Raw genomic sequence first — 19135 nt, 5'->3', positions numbered from 1 at the left:
CTGAAAAAGTGAAAGCGTTCATTGCGCTACGGGGTTGCTTTGAGCCCCTCGGTTTCCATTAGCATGTGATTAACATCTTGGGTTGATGGCTATATTTTCCAAGATTGATGGGACAAATATTTGCCCAGGTCTTAACTATGAGGACTTAGGGGCCACTTTTAATCAGGCACTTGTTTATTTCCAAATATGCAGAAGGTAGAGAGGTTGTGAGGCTCATACATGCATGCTAACTGTGCTCAGATTTAACTTATTCCTGTGGTTCAGATTGTTTTTGACCTGCTCCATGTTTAAACATCCATCGCTGTCAGTGTACCGTGATGCACTTGCTCACAGTAAAATTCTGCTCACGGTGCTTTTTGTGCGTGAAGATGGTCATGAAGAGAGTCTTGATCTCACTATCTCACTATCTGTTCTTTTCAAACTGTGTACCCTTGTTTTTCCATTCTGTTGTCTTTTTTTTACTGAAGAAAGATAAAGAAAACGGGCCTGGTGGAGAGGGAGGATGAGTGGGGGGGTTGAGGAGTGGTGGGGGGTTGTTGATTGAACAAACAAGGTGCACAAGAGAGTGCACCACTTAGCAAGACAGATGTCAGGCCCCTTTGCATTGTGGGATCCGACGGAGCACTCCTGCGTCATTAAGGATGGCCTGGTTCCCATGGCGAGGGGGGAAAGGAAGGAGCGAAAAAAGGAGGAGGGCCCGCTGCCAAGTTCAGCGCCTCGGGGATCAGATCAGCGTCACGGGGTGCTAAGTGGCCTAGTTAGCGCTTTAAAACGCACAATGAGCTGCCTGCTCTTTCTCTGTGTGTGTAGGCCTTTTAACTGTCAGACATGGAAATGGTTGGGAGGTGTGCATGATTGAGAGGGGGGGCAACTCAAACAATATCAGGTCAATCAAGGTGTATCAAGAAGAAAGTGAATCATTGATGCAGAGTTTGAGGCCTATTTTTGGGCACTGGAAGTTTTCTTTGAAGAATGTTTTCTAGATCGTCTGGGAGTTTTAATTAAGAGAGTGAGCTGCTTATTTTGTTGCTTTTTGTCTGATAATTGACTTGAAAAGTAGAGATGCACCAGTTGTGAAATCAAGGCCCATACAGTTCTCTGTATTTGAGAGTCTTTTTTTAAAATAAACTGAGATTTAATGTATTTAGGTTGCAAGTAGTATCTCCTCTTAAATGTCCTTGGAACATGTTTTACATAAGAACATCAAACCAAATCAGAGTTTTTCAAATCTGATCTTTTTCCCAGCGAAAATACCTCTGAATAAGCAGTTGTGTATAAAAACCAGCTTTAAGTCAACTACAAAGTGATTCGCAACAAACATGTTCATCATCTGACAGTGGTGCTTGCTACATTATTTGCTGATGGGCCAATCTTGTCTGAAACTGATCTTCAACCAATGCATCTGCAACCCTGTTGAAAACAAATGTTTTAGGGTCAGCTAATTGTGATGCTGCAAACTCGTTAATTTGGCCATTCTCTATTATAAATGGAGAGTAAGGAAAGAAGGGGAGGAGACAGTGGGAAGGACGTGCAGTAAAGAGCGGAAGGTTGGGGTCAAACCTTGAGGCACTGCAGCTGAGGACTGAAGCCTCTTCATATGGGGCAACATATCTGTGCCCAAATGTAAAGCTTGTCACAATCTCTTGTATTTCTCTAGAGTAGACTAGCAGTGCTAAGCTACCTAGCTTGATCAAGATAAAAGAGGATGGTCCATTAGGTCTTTCTAGGGATGTATGAAACACTGCTGGAGCTAAACCATCACAGTATCTCAGACTAAGCCAGACTGGGGATTAGGCTCATAGATCTGGCAGCAGTAGGTGCTAGCAAACAGGGGTCCATTATGCTCTGCTCTCTGGAAAGCGATAGGGATGGTGTCAGGGTCCGCCAGGAGAAATGTGACAACCTGTTAAGTCATAAACCAGACAGAGTTCTCACCTTAATCTCATGGGTGCAGGTTTTCTGCTGGAGGTGTCAGGCTCGAAGTGTGAGAGGGACTGGACTGCAGCGAACGTCTACCTCCCCACTGATCTAGTGGTACATGCTCACTCGGTGGTGTTAGCCTGCACCAGCTGGTCAGAGTTGGCTCTGCAGGAGACGGTGCCCCGGGCGAATCCTGCCAGCCTACTGCCACCCTGCCCATGTGCCAGCACGCCTGCCAGGCTGTCTGCTGGGTGCTGGGGAGGACATAGGAAGGTGTAGCCTGCAGGTTTGGACAACATCAAAGTTTGTTATTGGATAAAGGTTTTAGTATCCTGTTTTACAACTGTTTAAAGTAGCAAAACTAATGTTTATGATAAAATTAGTTAATGTTGATGTACTTTTTTGTCTGTGTGAGTTTTTTTCAGACTGGACACTGGCAGTGGCATCACAGCTTCACTGGAGAATTGTCCACCTCCTGTCCCGTGTCCACCTCCACCAACATCACACTAAGCAAGGTGAGACACAACACAGGGAACTATGGCTGGATCTCAAACCCCACATTTACAGACTTTAAGGCGCTTAAGTGTGCGACTGTAGAGCTGTCCCACTGTGAAATCGTCAAGTGCCGGAGGGCTCTGATGCACACTTTTCGACTGTAAATCATGCACTTATTGTTACTCATCCAGAGTTCATGTAAGCGTGGTGGTGTGAAGGACATTATTGCCCTACAACACACACCAAGGTGATGATTAATAACTCAAACTAAACAAAAATAAAATAAAGGCTTTGCAAAACACTTAAACCTAACTTAAACTGTGATTTGTGCGTAAAAGAAGGCACATCTCCTTCGTTTCAGTCTCTGACACAAGCATACTCACTGGCACGTGCTTACTTATTTGTATGAAGCATGGTAATTTACATTTTAGATAGGCTTGTTCCTCACAGAAGTTAGATATGGCTTCTTTTTCTAATTCTTGAATGTTTTTAAAAACTTGGTGGCTCTTGGGACACTAACCTATGGGCTTTTGCAGAGGGGGCATTAAGTTTGTGTGCATATAGGTACATTTCAAAAAATTAGAATATCATGAAAAAGTTCAATATTTTTGTGTCATTCATTTCAGAAAGTGAAACCCATATATAGACTCATTACACATAGAGTGAAATATTTCAAGCTTTTATTTCTTGAAATGTTGATGATTATGACTTATAGGTGATGACAACCCAAAATTCAGTGTCTCGGAAAATTAGAATATTATATAAGATCAATTAAAAAAAAGGATATTTTAAACAGAAATGTCAGGCGTCTGAAAAGTATGTTCATTTCTATGCACTCAATACTCGGTTGGGCCTCCTTTTGCATGAATTACTGCATCAATGCGGCGTGGCATGGGGGCGATCAGCCTGTGGCACTGCTCAGGTGTAATGGAAGCCCAGGTTGTTTTGATAGCGGCCTTCAGGTCATCTGCATTGTTGTGTCTGGTGTCTCTCATTTTCCTCTTTACAATACTCCATAGATTCTCTATGGGGTTCAGGTCAGGCCAGTTTGCTGGCCAATCAAGCACAGTAACACCATGGTCATTGAACCAGCTTTTGGTACCTTTGGCAGTGTGGGCAGGTGCCAAGTCCTGCTGGAAAATGAAATCAGCATCTCCATGGTGCTTGTCAGCAGAAGGAAGCATGAAGTGCTCTTAAATGTCCTGGTAGATGGCTGCGTTGACTTTGGACTTCAGAAAACACAATGGACCAACACCAGCAGATGCCATGGCAGCCCAAATCATCAGAGACTGTGGAAACTTCACACTGGACTTCAAGCAACGTGGATTCTGTGCCTCTCCACTCTTCCTCCAGACTCTGGGACCTTGATTTCCAAATGACATGCTAAATGTACTTTCATGTGTAAAGAGGACTTTGGACCACTGAGCAACAGTCCAGTTCTTTTTCTCCACAGCCCAGGTGACACGCTTCTGATGTTGTCTCTGGTTCAGGAATAGCTTGACATGAGGAATGCCCCATTTGTAGCCCATGTCTAGGATTGGTCAGTGCGTAGTGGCTCTTGATGCACTGACTCCAGCCTCAGTCCACTCCTTGTGAAGCTCCCCCAGATTCTTGAATGGATTTTGCTTGTCAGTCCTTGCAAGGCTGCGGTTATCCCTTATACTGGTGCACCTTTTCCTACCACACTTGTTCCTTCCACTCAACTTTCTATGAATATGCTTGGATACAGCACTCTGTGAACAACCAGCTTCTTCAGCAATGACCTTTTGTGGCTTACCCTCCTTGTGGAGGATGTCAATGACTGTCTCCTGGACATTTGTCAAGTCTGCAGTCTTCCCCATGATTGTGTAGCCTACAGAGCCAGACTGAGAGACCATTTAAAGGTTCAGGAAACCTTTGCAGGTGTTTTGAGTTAAGTAGCTGATAAGGGTGTGACACCATGACTTTCCAATATTGAACATTTTCATTATATTCTAATTTTCTGAGACACTGAATTTTGGGTTGTCATTATCTGTAAGTCATAATCGTCAACATTTCAAGAAAAAAAGGCTTGAAATATTTCACTCTATGTGTAATAAGTCTGTATAATATATGGGTTTCACTTTCTGAAATGGGTGACAAAAATAATGAACTTTTTCATGATATTCTAATTTTTTGAGATGTACCTGTATTTGGCGTTGTAGTGGCAGAGGGATACAGACAAAAGAGTGGAAGATAAAGTGATAAGAGCATTGTCCTGTCATTTTTGGCGACTTTGCTCCTTTATGCTCCTCCTCCTCATCAAAGGATCAACACCTTGCTGTGGTTGGGAGCTTGCGTGCCACAGGGACCTTAGAGCTATGCCAGCAGGAGCACAGCCTACTGGCAGGGTCACCGAGGCTGGACAGGTTGAAGGGTAGAGGCCTGACAAAGAGTGACCCGCTGGTCATCCAGGCTGTGGGGGGGATTCAGCTCACCTCTTGAATCAGGTTGTGGGATGCCTAATCACAGGGTTGGAATTTTATGTTGATATGGATCATGCATATGTTATGTGATTCATACGCAGTCTGGCAACTGTGGTTTCCTCAGACAATCATACAAAACGTATGATTCTGTTTTTATGAATTAGCCTTTTTATAGTAAAGTGAGCCATAGTCTCCTGGGAGAAATAACAAAACTGGAGGTAGGCTCGAGATGCCCTAAAATATGAGAGTGTTGGTAGGTATGGTTATAGGTCAAAGTTGAATGTTATTCTGCCATAAGTCCAACCCCCAATTTTGAATTAAATAACTCAAGAATGCCTTGAGGGATTTCCTTCTCTAAATCAGTGCTGTACTAACCCTTGTTGGGTTTTTTCTTAGTTTGTGGTGTGTTATTTTTAATATTATGCCCCTCCTCCTTACCCTAACCCTACTCTACCCTAAGACTAATATTTAGGGTTCCGGTGCCTAAACCTAACTCTCTTTAGGGTTTAATTTTTATTCATAAAATACTGCTGTTGTGAAAAATAGCCACTTACCATAACTTCTGACAGTGAGCAGAAAATATACATCATTCAGTACGTCATTCTGGTTCCGGCTTCGGTAATGTACGTCACTTCCTGCCCCACCAAAGAGGTCTGCACTCAGATCCTCTTGCCTGTAACTGCCAGGCAGTAGTTCTGGTTTTAATCCATACCACTTCCAGTTGTTATCAATGCAAATATAAAATAACAACTGCCTTACTCTGTTTTTACAAATTTTGGTGAATTGTATTCACACAGTAGACAGTAGTTGAAATAAGCCTGGACTTAGTTTTGCACATCATAAAGTCAGCATGTGATATGCTTAACTGTTGCACAGCTGTAGATATTTACCTAAATCCAAATGCATTATTGTGTTAAAACAAATAATTAGACTGAAACAGATGTCCTGTACCCCAAATGCCCTTTATTTATCATAAAAGCATGAATGTAGAGGTTTTATATTCATATTTCCTGATGCTTTTGTGTTTGTATGTTTTCTCACTTTATCTAAACCTGGCAACTGATGGTAACACATACACGACCTTTTGTCTGCTGTAAAAAACAATTTCATTTTTTCTTTCTCATACCTCTGATTCCCAGCGTTCTTATACTGACTGTGTCCTCAGCGTGGCAGCAGTAGTTTGCTTGAGTGTTGAGCAGTCACCAAACCCTCCGCTACAGTGTGATGATGTGATGATGATGATGTGGCAGGTGCGGTCCTGCGTGCCGTGCAGGTGATGTCTCTCATGCTCACTTAGCTAATGACTCCAATTAAAGTAATTAAGAGCTGGCACAGTAAAACCTGCTCTCTCTGCCTGCTGCCAGCCCATCCATTTCCTCTTCCTCTTCACATCAGCACCCACCTCGAACCAACGACCGCCGCGTACAACTACATACCATCATGCATGTGCTTCTCCGCTCTCTTGCCCTTTCTTAATCTCGCTCTCCCATGGGCACCTCCAACTATCCTGTGCCTCTGCTGCTGCTGAGGCCTTTAAAAGAAACATGAAGCCTAAAATCAGCTAAATGCTCCACTTCAGAAGCACTTAAGAGACCCTCAGCTCGACTTATTGTCACAGAGACAGCTACAGTTGGGGTAAGAGCGAAGGCCGGGTCCGACAGGAGAAAAAGGGGAGTTAAATAGGGAGAGGGGAAGCAAGCCAGGTCCTAACGAGGAGAGAGATAATTGTTTTGTTTTGTTAGGGGCCCTTCTTCAGTGTGGAGGGAGTTGAAATGACACGCCGCACATGGTTTTTGGATGAGGTGGTGCAGAAGGGGAGGGGGTGTGTGTATATGTGTGAGGGGGGGTCACGTCGCTTGTTGCAACAGCAGTGAAAGTGCAGAGGAGGAGCGCTTGAGCACATAAAAGTGCTCCAAGAAGCTGCAGCCACAATGAAGTTCTGTTTTTACGCTGGCAGGTTCTCAAGCTCCCATGAAAGTTTGATTACAACCACGCACACTGTTGTCTTCCTCTCACAGCACATCTCAAAGATTTCAATGTCAAAATACACATTAATCACAAAGTCGTTCAACATCATTGTCCGCTGATTTTCAACAGTGGGAATGAAAACACCAGGCCAGGCTGAAGACACAACTCTGGCTACAAAGCCTGGTCCAATTTATCAAAATTTATGAAACGACAAACATATGCAACCCTGTAGCTTGGTGTTCTTTCAACACTTGGATTCCCGGACTGACAGGCGATGTTCCTGGATTTGTTGCTGGCATGGCGGAACGAGTGCTCTCCCAGAACTTCATCACATTTTCTGAGAGAAAAGACTTTGATGTGAACACAGATTTACCTCCTTCACGTGTCTAGCCATTCAAGCACGTCCCCTTTATTTGTTTGTAACATTTTACAGCAGTTTAATAGTGTTAGTGTTATATATGTATGAAACCTACCATACAATTTTTTGTAGGATTTGCTGCATTCATCATAATTTTTTGCCTCTCATAGTGATGCTGTGAAAATCATTTCTAGTGAGTCGAACACCACCATGATCAGAATTACAGCTGAGCACACTTTGGTAAATCTGGCTACAAACAGCGTCAAGCAAATTATCCTAGTGGATGGCCTTTCTCGAGCCAGGCCGGTGAATCACCTCCAGAAGCCTGTCACTACTTCCATGAAGATAAATGGTATCATTACACAGTCTCCATCATGCATTAGCTGATCTGGAATCCCTTTCCTGCTCAGAGATGGCTGCATGGATAAGACTCAGTCATCAGATTGTGCTGACAAAGTGTGCAGCAATCTCTCTTTTTTACAGCACTCATTGGAAAACATTTAACTACAAAACAGTTTGTTAATTTGCTCATCTTGAATTATGGTCATGACACACTAATCTGAGCTCTGTCTGTTAATAGGATCAACACATATACAGCCGTGATTCATCCAACAGCATTCTGCCAGTGTCATAGATATCTGTCCGTAAACAGTCATCCTCACAGTGGGCAGAGGAGGAAGAGCGGCCTGCCAGTGTGTGTGTGAACGACAGCAAGAGTAAGAGTGATTGAGGGAGAGACGGGCAGACACATAGGAGGGAGGAAAAAAGGGGGGAAGCAGTGCACCAGTGTTGGGGAGAGATAGGCCAAGTGAGAAAGCGAAGGCAGTGTGTGCATGTTGGAGTTTGTGTGGAGGGGTACAGAGGAAAGGGGGTGCAGGTGGCATGGAGCTGGCGCCGGCCTGGCCCACTGTCCCCTGGCAGTGCCCAGCTCCATCTGTCATCAGCAGGAACATCTGCAGCCCAAGGTGCCCTTGTCACCCAGCGTTAGAGTAACGAGTTTGGCGTTTCCATTAGTCCGAGGCCCTCGCCCGCCCGGCCCGCTCTCGCCAAAACCCTGGCATTTTGGGTGTGAGCTTGTGTGTGTTTGCCTGTGACTGAGTGTGTGTCCAGATATGAGGCAGAGAGAGGAGGCGAGCTGGGGGTTTGTTTGTCAGTTTGTGCCACAGTGCGTTTGTGTGTGTGTTTGCAGGAGCCAAAACAACATGGCAGCGCAGAGCGTTGACCCAGCTGGGCTGAGCAGGCATGTCGAGTCATGTCCCCTCCTGATGTGAGCGTGCCCAGTGCGCTCACACCGCTGCCAGACCTCCAATCTCCCCCTTCCCCTCCATGCTCGCCCTCTCACTCTTTTCTCCCTTTCTCATCTTCCTGTCTTCCATCTGTTCGCCTCCCTCTTATATGCCCTCTCTCTCTTTCTCTCTCTCTTACCTCTCCCTGCCCCTCATAGCTTCTTCCTCTCGTATCCCGAGTCTACATCAACATGCTGCCTCTGAGCGCTCCCCGCATTTTTATCTTCCTGGTGCCTAAAAAACAGATGGTACTTCTTTCCCGGTTCCCTCTTTTCATCCCTCTCTCTAAACCCCCCCTCTCCTTTTTTGTCCCGTGTTTCTTTCCATCCAGCCGGCATATCACTGATCCTAACTGGCAGTCCACCTGTTTATTCAGTCTTTCCCCCTCCTTGTGTAATTTAAACACCTGAATCATTTTCTCTCTCTCTCAAGGGCAATAACATGGTTTTATTATTACTTATTACTTTTACATGACATTTTGTTAAGACTAAACACGGCTTACACACTTATCAACTCCACTTTTTTTCCAACAAGATGGCTGCTGTTTGTGTTTGCACCACATGGTGGCTCTAACGAGCAGCAATCTGTCTCCCCATTAATGAACCCCACTTTGGCTGCAATTGTGTCAATTACCCACAGAATACTAATCAGACAAACATGGGCTCATCAGAACGAGATAAGATTGATTATTCTTCTTTTCATTTTCTGTATGACATGCAGGCGTGCATCATAAATCAGGTTTGACAGCATCTGTGAAGCCAGTGTTTCTCCTAAAGGTCGGAGGGAAATTAGACACCACTTTCTAAAGGCTTCACATTCAGCCAGCCTTGGATAAGTTGGACTCTTTAGGAGTCTGTGATGCATGAACGCTTGCTCAAAAAGACACTCAAACATTGTTAATAGTATATTTAAGAAGTCAAAGCAGCAGTTTAGCTCTGTGACGCCTCAAATCCAGCTCCTTAAAGAGAAACCAGTGTTTTTAAGTTATAGTTAAGATTTCTTTTGCTGTGTTTTTTTCTTGGCCTGTCCTTCAAAAGATTCTAACTCTGCTATCGAAACTTGAAAAAGTGTTCAAGACGGGGTGAGAGATGCAGAAGACGAGAGCGGCAGCGAGATAAAGAAAAGGGAAGCGACAACTGCTAATCAATAAGATTTCTCCAACCTTGTTTTTTTCCCTCCTAACCCACCCACCCCCCCCTCGAGGCCCGCGGCATTCAAGACGAGCCAAGACGAGCTTGGCATTGTCGAGCACGCCTTAAAAAGAAACACCTGCGAGGTGGAAGACTTAAAAAACCAGCAGAGAAAAAAAAATCCTGCTTTTCGCAGCTCTTAAAAATGTTGGCAAATGTTCCATGGGTTTTCTGGGAACAAAACAGTAAAAAGAAAGAGCTCCCATGCAAGTGAAGACAAAAGGGGATGGTTTTCCATAGAGATGGAGGTGTCATTACACTTGAGACGGTTGCCAGATTTGGACTTATCATGCCCCCCTTTTGCCCCCACCCCAACACCGTCCTTGTATCTATACCATCATAGTTTGTTATCAGCGCCCAAACAGTGTAGAAAACAAATAGTGAATGGTAATATTTAACTATTGACAAAATATGTATGTTTTTTTCAGTGGGAGATGGAAACGGGGGAATGTGCGGGGAAACAAAGATGGAGCCGAGGAGGGATGGGAGAGTAGAGAGAGAGGAAACTGGAAAGGGGGGGAACTAAAGCAGATGGCACTCTTGGCATGCATGTCTCTCTTAAATCTGTTTCTGCTGTTTTTCTCATGTGTACGAGGCTTTAACCCTGTGGTAACCTGTGTCCCGGCCTGACCCCGAACCTGACTGCTGTATGTAACAAGCCTGCGGTGTGTGTATGTGTGCACGCTCTGTTTCCTATGTCTGTCTGGACACTTGTGTAATCGGCACCCTATGTTAGAGAGAATCTGTAGTCGCTCTCGCTCTCCGAGTTCTTTTTCAAACTTCCCACTGTGCTGCATCTACCTCATGCTTTACCTGAGAGACTTTCTCTCATATTTGAAGTGTAGGTGACTTCTGCTTGCCTGACTTTTATTTAGGGGTCTTGAAAGTACTTTGCTCTATGAGGGGTCCTAGAATTACTCAGATGGTTTCCCTCAAATTTCTGAAAGTTTTCAGGATTTATTTCTGCGCTTTTATCTGACTGCAAAAACACTTTTCATTTATAATCCATTAAGACACAAACTTAACTTAAGTTGAAAAACTGCACTCAACTTCTTTAAACACATTTTAGTGGTATTTTACACATTTGCCTTTATTTTACTTTGTAGCTCTCCTCAACACACTTATTTGCATTTGAAGTTATCTTGTAGAGAAGGTAAATGTCCAATTACATTTAGTTTTAAAAACAAATTAGCTGTTATATTCATACACAATAATGCAGCACAAGTTATAACCATTAGTAATTTCTAGATTGTGACTATAGACCACAGCTTTTGTGCGTATGGACCTATTTACTTTAAATTCTTCATGTACGGGGCACAGGTGGCCTAGTGGTTTAAGGTGTGCCCCATGTATGGAGTCGGCCTGAGTTAAAATCTGGCCTGTGGCACTCTCCCGCATGTCTCTGCCCAGCTCTCTCATCCCTGTTTCTAATTCTGTCCTCTGCTGTAAAATGCCCAAAAATAAATATTAAAAAAAAATCTTCAAGTACATGTTATTTTTTATTATTCTATTTTTACTGTTATATTGTGAAGGCTTTTACTTATAAATTACACTGCTTTACCCTTCATAACACACTCGTGGAAGTACTTTAAATTTGAGTCTTAGAATGTTATTGGTGATATGACTTTTACTTTTGACACTTTTCTATATATTTTACATTATTAAGGTAAAAAATCAAGGCCAGCAAAGTGAACATATAAAGTTCCTTGCCCATTTATGGTAAAGATAAAAAGTTTCCATAGAGTGTAACATATACAGATGTTATTTATGGAAACATTAACACATAATATGTCAGGTAATATTTAGGGCACATTAAAACATTTAAATACAAAATATTTATTTTATAATAAGAATTATTTTTGTAGTCTATATTAACACTTCATTCTGATTTTCCATAAAACTTAAGACATAGAAAGTGACAGGTCAAAGCTCACGGAGTCATCTAAGATGCCTGCAGTGACTCCTAACAGGGTCAGAGACATCAGAGTTGGTTAGGTTGTCTTTATATTTTGACCTTTTTAGAGTCAAGACATGGTTGGCCTCAGAATACTGTAGAAGTAATGGTGGTACCACCAGGTTTGTCCTATAATTCCAACAGGAGACTTGTAATAATCATAAATATTGAATTACCAAGTGAATTTAGCCCTGATGAAACGGAATAAATAATATGATTGTTTTTTAAGTATAGTAAAATTGTTATACAATTTCAAAACAGACTAAGATCACACATATTTCACTATTCATACCCTTTATTTGTCCTGTTTTTGTTATACCATCAAAAACCTACAAAAATCACAAATGTCTAATGTCTAAATGAATTTAAGCAGAAATAAGGCGCAGAGTAAAATCAAAACTGGATATAACTACGTTAGTATATTAAAAGTGTTATAGTTTTATAAAAATGACCAAAATCACTTTTATTTTAATAACTATTACTTGAAAATGTCTTAAAATTTGTGATCTTTACCCCTGGATTCCTCTTTTTTACAGACCCATGGCAGCATCTAACTAGACTATAGAGTACTGTTATCCCATTCACAATGTGTTATTTTTCAATAAATTACCTTTAGTATGATTGTTAGATGAATTGGCCATATGTCTTAATATAGACACCACTTTACATCGCTTAAATGGGCATATGTCCAAATACGGTTCCTCCATTTTTACACCAAAATTTAAGTAACTGCTAAAAATTGAGTGCAAACAAAACCAATCATGACAGTGTGTAGGTTTTATTAACTTATGATGGTTGTTTGTGACGTTAGGGCCATTTGTTTGGGACCAAAGGAGATGTAAAACTGCATCTTGACAGTTCTGGAGAAAAGAGGATGTTTGAGGAGCTCTGGACCACTGCTCATTGTTCAGATGCTGTGATGTCACTTTAAATGCCAACCACTGGTCGGCTGAGAAGAACCATTCTGGTTCTACTGTATCCCAAATCAATGGGAGGAGGCCACAAAGGAATTCAACTTAGGGACCTGTATGTGCTTCCTTTCCCCGTAAATGGTTAACTAAAGAATAAGAACACCAAAAGTCGAACCTTAGTGTGTTTTCTGTTTGATTTTATATTTCATTACTTCAAATAAATGTTTTTTTTTTTTTGAACAAGCTCAGCTTTTGCTCTTAACATGCTTACAATTTATCTTTGCATGGAGGCTGATGTGTAATAGTCATTTCAAAAAATATTGATCACCTTGTTGCAAACAGCTACAGTATAACTATTTGCAGTATGTTTTTTCTTTTTTTTTTATTTAAGATTTTGTTTTGGGGATCTTTGTACACACAGAGGAGAACAGTGGATCAAGTTGAAAACAGGGATGAGAGAGAGGGGAAAAACATTTGGGAAAGAAGCAACGGGCAGGACCCGAACCTGGGGCTGCTGTAGGGTATGTTTTCTAAGGTTGGTACGAATTCATTAATCTTACTTTAATTCATGTACTGGTGTCCTTGTCATAATAGAGAACAATGTTATTACACTTGACTTTTTTTTTGTTAAAATTGGGCAGATCGAGGATGTGGATAGACTAAAAATGTGAAAATAATGAAGTTATGGTTACATGATTAAAATGTCCATAATCACACATTGTTAAGCTCACATAAACGTACTTCATTTATTCAAAATAACTTCCTGTTATTTTCATATTTTGATGTACATTATAATACTGCTGGATTATAGCTAAACTCATAATCATTATTTTGATTGTTACTGAGATCCTGATTATTGTTTTTACCATTTTGTGTGTGAATTTCAAATAAGAGATTTATCATGTTGCTTTGGGAGATGGCCTCAATCATGCATCAATACTGGAAGGTATGTAGAATAACTTTGGGTCCAACACCTAAAACCCTTAGTGGTTCTAGGTGATTGAGGTTGTTTTTCGATAATCAATGGCTGCCCTCTGTCATCTTCAGCTTCTCAAACCAACAGAAGTACTTGCCAGGGCTCCCTATGCTCTTCAATTTAAGTGATAAAACCTACAGACAAACCAAACGCAACATAGCATGCTGCACAGTAATTATTGAATCTTTATCTTGCTTTACACGATCATAGAAAGACAAAATCGTAATTGAAATTGAGACTTGGTTTATCGCCCAGTACTTTTATGCATCACAGAAGAAAACATATCTCAATACAAGGTTTTATCAGTATTGTTCAACCCTATATGCTAAAATTTCAACATAGATGGTAGGGAAATACTCTATTGTATATTTATTTATACACTGATCAGCCAAAACTTCATGACCACAAGTTTAGTCCAATCCAACCGTACTACTGTAGCAACTCTGTAGTCCTATCAGGTAGTGGTGCCTAATGTGCATTATTACCTCCGCCAAGGAGGTTATGTGATCGATGTGATGTGTTAGTTAGTTTGTTAGCAACATAACTCAAAAAGTTCTGGACAGATTTTGATGAAATTTTCAGGAAATGCCAGAAATGGCGTAAGGAAGAACTGATTACATTTTTGGAGTGATATGGATCACTGTCTGGATCCAGGTATTTTTTAAAGGATTCTGTACTATTGGGAGATAGGGCTAATGGCGGAGGTCTGCGCTCCCAGAGTGCTTTTCTAGTATTAGAAAATGTGACTAGTATTTTGCCCTGTCCTTTATTATACAAACGGGGATCAAACATCTCTTGCTCAGAGCTACAAGGTCACCTTAAGCTCATGAGGGGGATTACATTAGATGGTATAGGTGGTCTTTATATTATGGCTGTTGGATGTATTTGTTGATGTACATTCTGATATGAAAGATATGACAAATTTAAAAAAAGGAAAACATGCTGATATAGATTACATGTCTCTGTACAGAGGTTATATTATTTGGTCCATCCATTGGTCTATTATTAAGTATCATATATCACATCAATAATGAAGAACCGTGAGTATACTAATATAATTCTGACAGGGTTTCTTCCGTGACAAATACATTTACTACCGTTACTGTAGGAAGATTTTTTTTTAACTGTACTTAGTTTTAAAGTTTTTTTTTTTCTTTGTTTACTTTATTCGAGCCTCTTAATTCTTTTCTATCACTTGAATCAACAGTCCTTATTGTGTGGCACACAGTTTTGACAACTTATTGAGTTATTTTTTATTAATTAATTTGAGCACCATATTGTTTGTACTCTCCATCAGTCCACTCACAGCTGCTGCAGATCAGAGACTTTTTCTCAGCCATGAGAGTCTCTCCTTCAATCTGAAGCTTTTTATTTTTAGCCGTGTTTGCAGAAATTTGCTAACCATACTTGCTGTAAAAGTTTGAGGGACATGATCAGCAACAATGAAGCAGAAAAGCCTGTGATAGACTTTGAGAAATATTCCTCCAAGGTTCAAACACCTGGGAAAAACATCATGTATTTAGGACACTTCCGTCTCTGAGTGAGGACAAACATTCATGTGCTGACTCTCATAGACAGACGATAGCATTCACTGAATGCACATCACTTATACGTGGGGTGCTGCGCTGCTGTGAGCTCATTTGCATAATCTCCCATTTAAAGAGGGATGTGCTGGAAGCCGGTGGGGGGCTGATGGTGTAAAGGCTGGGAGGGTGTACAAAGTGCCCATTGTGCAGCCCAGGATAGGGAAAATGCCCTGTAGGGCCTAGTCTGTGTGTATTTGTGAATGTTTATCTCTGTGTGTCTGTGTGTGGGAGCCACACCTGTCAGGAGAGCCTGAGGGAAGCAATGAGACCGCTATAATGAGTGTGTACACGTCTACGAGTGTGTGTGAAGCAGATATAGTCAAAGGGATTTCATTAAGACAGACAAGAGCGTTCAAATCAAGTGGGTCATGTCATTCCTTTATGTCCTAATTGTTTCCCTTTATTAACTTGGCTTGTTATTACGCCATTTTCTCCCTCCCTCTCTCACTATCAAACACACACACGTATGGTCACACATACTCCCACTCACTTTCTCCCACACTCAGCAGTAACTGCACACTTCATCGTGCCAAATCATAATCTACCCAAGACGCAGCGGGCCGATAGGATCAGACTGCAGAAATAATGGTAAAATCAGATAATTTTTTTTCGGAGCAGAAGTGCTGAAATAGCTGGTGGCTGTGTCTCTAATGGTAAAATGTAATGCTCAGCAATCTGCTTAATATCCCCGCCGCACTCATTAGATTAGTGAACATTAAGGAGATTGGAAGATTTGTTCTCTATTGTTTTACCATGGCAACACAGGGGCAGAGAGGCTACACTGCTAATGGTGAGGAGAAATAGACTTTAAATATAGACAGAAATGAATTAAACCTGCTTTTTGCGGGTGTGCTAGGTGTGAGACAAGTAAGCAGGTGATAAATCATAGATGTTTAAATTTATAAAGGAGCAGAGGAGCGGTTGACATTCCATTCACCTTTTGTTCACATAATCTCAAAAACACAGACAGAAACCTTTCCCAAACCTCCCACAGTATCACAAAGATCATGGCACAGTTATTTTCTTTCTTCATCAGTATGGGAAACAGTAGCAGTCTGAAGTCTTCCCCCTATTAATGACTAATTCCTCGGCTGGTTTGGCTCAGGGCACAGCAGAAAGCCGTGTGTGACCACCAGCAGTAAAAAGCAGCGCCTTGCTGGGATTCAGGAACGTTATCGGAGCTCAAAGTCCTAATTCCACACTGGGAATTCTGCCATCAGTAACATAATAAGTCCATTTTGGCTGTGAGGGAAAGAGAGAAAGTTTTTTTCTTTTAAAATTTTGCTCTGGAGTCTTTGCTCTTTGGGTTGTAAAGTTCCTCAGGCGAGCGTAAACAGATCAACAGAAAAACAGCAATTTAATTTTGCTGGCTTTCAGCAGTGGCACCGGCTAATAAGAAGAACTATTAAACTCATGTTCTTGGCCTTCAGAGGTTTTTTCTTTTTTTTTTTTTTTTTTTTTTTTTAAAGGCGAGTTATATGACCTGAGCTCTGTAGGGTGCTTTATACTGCTGGGGTGAACAGAGATTTGCACTACATGTATTTGCTACAATACCAGAACCTGTCAAAGGCTTATTTCCCAAAGCTGTCACAATCCCCCTTTTCCTCCTAATAGTTTCACCATGAAAACTGAATTTCTGTCACTTCAGTAAAGCTTGAAATTTAACCAACAATTAGTTTCTTGGTAATTATTATCTGAGAGATTTGTTGTTTTGACTTGTTTGTGCATAACTGTAATTTCTTTGCTTTTTGAGACTGCAGCAAAAATTGGCAAAGCCTAAGACGGTGCACACTGCACACAGAAAGCTTTGAAAGAGCAGTTAAGAGAGATAAAGAGCTCCAAAGAATATATACTTCTATTTTATGAAGATATATTTATTTAGGAAACCCGATCCTGTAAATCCCTGATTCCTGTCTGTTCTCTTTAACAGGATTGTTTCTCTGGTATTTACACTTAAATTCATGCTCACATCGCTTTGAGATTTTTGCTTTTAATACCAAAATGTATTTCTTTACAAGCTGTTCTCTTGTTGTTCCTAATAAACCTTAATCATGAACATACTTGCTCATTAAAAAAACAACCAAAGTGTTGAGCCCTATGTGACGCAGAATTTAATCTCTATGTGCACTATTAAGTCCAGGTGCATAACAATTAGCAAGCAAATAAACAGGCAGTTTGAATGTTTTCCCTGAAGAGAGATGCTTTGTTTGTGATGTGATTTAGGTGAGATTGAACACTAAGCTCATTTCGTATTTCATTGCTTATGAGTATTTTAGGGCTACACTTTTTTCCATGGTAAAAACCTGCCATTTTTGATGAAGTTTTCTGGCAGATGATGGCTGAAAACTATTTTGCGTCTGATTTTTTGAGCCAACTACTACTGTGAAATATGTGAAAAGTTATATTTTACCTGCACAATCTGAGAGACAGGCACTTTGATATGCATTAAATAACGTACTATTTGGGTCGTCTAGATATGCACTCACACAGATCTGAACATGGGCAACCTTGGATCATCCTTATTATCAATTATACACTATGTTCATACTACAGCTTTTTACATTAATGGTATATTCACTGTGCATCTAGTCAGTGATCAAATAAGGAGAACCCAACAAACAGCATGCATCCAACTGTAGAGACAGTACACTTAGAGTAAAATGTACTCATATGTCCCCACGGGAAATTTTGTCTTGGACAGAAACAAAGGAAACTTGGCTGAAATAGAAAAAGCGTAACAAAGCTAGATAAACTGAAGAGTTGTCATGATATCAATATTTTAAACTAGATATTGCTGGCGTCTTGCCAAAACCTAGTATCTTAATTTTTCATGTTCTGTTTTTTTTCCACAAATCAGTGCTATTGGTCACCCTTTACATCTTTCAGTGGGTTTGAACACATATTGAAGCAATAAAAGTTTCAAAAAGATGCAGACTCTGACCATTCAGTGTTAAATTATCAGAAAAATAAGTTTGTTTGTTTTTTTATTCCCTGAAAAGTGGTGATTAGATGGGAGATTTAGGCCCGTTCCAGGGATATGCTAGTTAAAGAAAAGGTTTTGAATTCTTCTTTCAAGGCCAGGCAACTTTATTTATAGAGCACCATTCATACATACAGCAGCAATTCAAAGTGCTAAAACAAGATCTTTTAAAATATGAAAATCTCATAAACATGACACGTGCCAAAAAAATCAGTTTCTGTAGTTGATTGCAATTAATCTTGCTTTTTTTCAAACATTTTGACTTTAAAACATATTTTTTATTAGTGTTTGATTTGTGTACTGTCTAAAATAAGGTTAATTGGCCACCTGAGGGGGGGCAGATGACGTTGACTTGTCCAACGAGCTTCTTGTGAGTTTTTAAAAACTAAAATGAGACATTATTTTGCATCACTGTGGATCTAAGGAGATACTGCAGTGACCTAACTAAAGTGTACTGAAGGGGATAATAAAACTTGATCAATCATGACTTTTAAAGATGAATGAAGTAATTATGAACCTTAATGATTCGCTACTGATGCATTAATGCAGACAGTCCCAGTTCTAATAAATTTGAAACCATTGCATCTAATTTGAAATCACAGACTCTCAGTACTGTCTAATTTCTTGTTTTTATTACCCAATATTCCAAGTGCACTCCTTCAAACTCTCTGAACAGCACATATATGTTGGCAACATTTGGGTACAGGAATATAACTCAATATCTACATACATTTTTCTAGTTTCGGTGCCTTTAAACAGTATAGATCCTAGAAATAGCAAAGTTGATCATTTTAAAACACAGGGTAACCATTGTGGTGTAGGTGTGAACATTTTGACAGTTTAAGACTTGGTTGGTAGTTTAGAAGCTACAATAAAGTCTTAGAAAACACAAGATAAAATCTCAAGCACATCATTCACACTTCTCTTTGTGAATGAAGATGTCTTTTTTTTGGTCAAAATTCTTCAAAGCAGACATCAATACACAGCAGAGAAAAGTAACTGAGTTTCCTCTGCAATTCAGCCTTTTCTCTTTAAATATTAAAAACTAAGTGCAACAAGGGAGCGGT

The 19135-nt window shown here is 40.6% G+C and overlaps 1 protein-coding gene across 9 annotated transcripts in view; it reads left to right on the top strand.

Annotated features, from left to right (window-relative positions):
- Window positions 1-2342: 2342 nt before the first annotated feature.
- Window positions 2343-19135, top strand: part of LOC121508239 (nuclear factor 1 X-type-like) — a 165944-nt gene continuing 149151 nt past the window's right edge. For all 9 annotated transcript variants that reach the window (XM_041784961.1, XM_041784954.1, XM_041784962.1 and 6 more), the window contains exon 1: window positions 2343-2435. The gene's annotated coding sequence lies outside the window, so the exon portion shown is untranslated. The remainder of the gene's footprint in view (window positions 2436-19135) is intronic.

This window comes from Cheilinus undulatus, linkage group 4 (genome assembly GCF_018320785.1).
Source record: "Cheilinus undulatus linkage group 4, ASM1832078v1, whole genome shotgun sequence".
NCBI lineage: Eukaryota > Metazoa > Chordata > Actinopteri > Labriformes > Labridae > Cheilinus > Cheilinus undulatus.
This window is presented reverse-complemented; position numbering and strand designations above follow the sequence as displayed.